This window comes from Halyomorpha halys, unplaced genomic scaffold (assembly GCF_000696795.3).
Source record: "Halyomorpha halys isolate HHAL.00 unplaced genomic scaffold, Hhal_1.1 Scaffold58.1, whole genome shotgun sequence".
NCBI classification, from domain to species: Eukaryota; Metazoa; Arthropoda; class Insecta; order Hemiptera; family Pentatomidae; genus Halyomorpha; species Halyomorpha halys.
In genome coordinates this window covers 2,289,924-2,292,973 of record NW_027110919.1, presented here as the reverse complement: position 1 = coordinate 2,292,973, position 3,050 = coordinate 2,289,924, and the positions used below count along the sequence as shown (strand labels likewise).

Below are 3,050 nucleotides of genomic sequence, written 5' to 3'. Positions count from 1 at the left end.
AATCACATTTGTATTCCAAAAAAAAAAAAAAAAAAAAAAAAGATAGAGACTAGCAGTTTCAGCTTTTGTCACAAGAGGCCAGCACTATCCAATCAATATAAAAAGCTCAGGTGTAGTAGTTCAACAAATTACCAAAAGAGAGCAGCACTTATCAAGCCAAGTCTTGCTTCAAACCTGAAATCTTTATTTAGTATTAGGATATTAGGAACTAATAAGAGCTCATGTTGTTGGACCCGATACTGAGTGATAGTTCTAATAACTGCCACTAGGTGGCATTAATGTCACCCTCACAGCTGGCCCGAAAATTGAGTTCCTGTAGGTTCCCACTTTTCTAATACTAAATAAAGATTTCAAACACGGTTTTCTGACCCAGGAAGTGCTGCTCTCTTGTGGCTACTTTCTAAACTACTACGAACGAATCTTTTAGAATGATTGGATAGTGCTGGCCTCTTTTGGTCTTTATTATAACTGTTTACTTAGTACTATGTTTTATTTTTTATTGACTTTAAGGGAGGAATTCTCATAATAATAAATTATGAATTTAGGAGTATTTTCCTCTTACATGATCGATTTAGTTTGCATCTAATTACTTGTAATATATAGCTTAATACTATATGTAATTATTGAAGCCAACAAAATACACAATATCTTAACGAAAGCATTTCTAGTTTTCTGATGGGAAAGCAAAGTATTTTTAGAGAAAAAAATATAAATGGTATTAAACATTTGCAACTAATACAATGCTATATTGTAACAAATAATTGCAGGTCTTGGCACTATTACTATCTTAAGAACCTTCATTTAAAGCTTCTGAATTAGTTTAGTGATTGAAAATTAAATTTGAATTCAACCAATTCGGTTTGTTTTGTTGTTTTCCTTTGTTTGGCCGTAATCCAAATAACTTTTTAAACTATCAATAACTTCACAAAAAAAAAACACGAACTGATACCAACTATCTCCCTTGAACATAGGAATTTTATGGTTTTTGAAATAATTTTTACCAAAACCAGAAATTCATTAAATTTATTCCTTTCCTGGATTATTCTCAAATAAACTGCCAATTCTGGAATTAAAAAAAAAATCAAGTTCTTTTGAAACTAGTCTTTGTCTCTATATAATTGTTATAGCAGCGTCCAAGAGAGCAAACTAAGTTAACGAGATTAAACATTTTAAGGACTTTTAAACAATAATAAAACTTTTCTTTTATGTTATGTGAATACGCTCTAAACAAATTTTTCTTGATTTGTATCTATTTTTGTGAAGGGGACTAATGTTTTATGCTTTATTTGGAGTAATGTCTTTGTAATTGACTCAGGAAAATAAAAACTTAACTCCACCTTAAAATTGGAGGTACCTTTTTCAAGGTATGGAGAATGTGAAAAAGAAATAGATCAGTCGATCCACCCTGTTGATCTGCCTTGTTAATACCTCAAATCATATATAAACATTACTAACAAAAATAAAATATATCCAGAAGGAGGCACACTAAATTAATTTGCCGAGGACACAAAATCAGTTGACTAACAGTTAAATGTGTGTAAGCCGAATAATTATCAAATATAAATAGACAGAATTATCTCATACGTTTTGACCAAATACATTATACATTTGGATACACTGGAAGATAAATGGCCAAAAATGCTTTTTTTTTTTTTGGACATAGGGGTTCTAATATGGATAGAGTTCTTTAAAGAAGTCTTATTGACATTGTTAGAGCTGTTTTAACTCTACAATCTAGTGAAAATACGTTTTTCGACTATTGTGTGTGTTGAAATTTTCGAGAAAAAAAATCGAAGGTTCTATTAAGGTGAACATTTTTTTTATTTTTTACTGCTATGGAAATTAGTATTTAAGGTTTTTTTGGGGTTCGAAAACAAATATAAAATTTATTTTTCCCAAAAAAAAGGTTTTATCCAACTTTGCTAGGCCAATTCGTCTAAAACATCGGAGTAGAGTAATAAAACAATATTGTGAATTGTATTAAATAAGTTTAAATTTATAAAAAAAACCCAAAAACTAAAAATTGCATTCTATATAGCAAGCAAACAAAAAAAAGAAAGAAAGGTTGCAGAAAAATCAAGTGAGACTTTCTTTTAGCGTACTGAATACGAATTTTCATAATAAAAATATTTTACTTGGTTTACTCAACGTCAGTCGGTCTAAATTGTTTTAATAGTGTGGTAGGTGTCGGCCAAGTAAATTTTGTTTGAACCGGACAGTTATTAAACTTCGTGTACATATTTCATTTAAATGTAATGATGTTTTGTTTCTCCGATTAATCAATTTCATATTATGATAAAATAGTTCTAAAATTACATAATAATTAAAATTATACCTCATAATAATTATAAGGAGCAGATATAATATTTAAGTTATATCTAATATTTAATTAATGAACTCTGAGATATTTTACGAAGCTATTACAGACACATTACCTCAATTTCTTAATTAGTTGCTCAGTTTTTTAACAAAAAGGATTGGTATATCAGTATGATGGAGTTCTGAGATCGCATATTTTTTTCAAAACCAACCAATGAAGAATATAATAAAAGAATATTAAAACAATTATAATTATAGGGGCGGAGTATCTCCGTAATTGAGTAGGGTTCGATTTGGCAGTGGCAAAAAATTATTTATCCTGTTAAATAAGTCGTGAGTCAAATCTGTGTCTCTAAAAGCCTATCTAGGGCTCACCCAGCTTCTAAAAAGTGGGTACTTTTAATTGAGAAAAAACTAGCGGTTGAGCGTGAACTCCTTGCCCGACCGTTGGTCCAGAAACAGTTCTTATTTACATAGATTTAACCTCTGGCTCTTCATGGGTTGTACAGGTTAATAATTAATAAACAAACCAATTTATAATATTTAATTTAATAAAGTTTGAACAGAAGTTGATTGAGAGTGTGGCCAATGAAGAACACAAATTCTAATTCAATTATTTTTAAAATTTATTTATGAACAAAAACACTCATTATTTATTACTAATAACTCATTTGTATCGTTTTTACTCATTTGTATTCTTCACTGACCGCACCCCCAATCATCTTCTCATA

General features: G+C 29.6%; 1 protein-coding gene across 1 annotated transcript in view; it reads right to left on the bottom strand.

Moving 5' to 3' along the window:
* LOC112210575 (prolyl 4-hydroxylase subunit alpha-2) overlaps positions 1-3,050 on the bottom strand; it is a 23,054-nt gene that overhangs the window by 14,826 nt on the left and 5,178 nt on the right. The gene's annotated exons all lie outside the window — the stretch shown is intronic.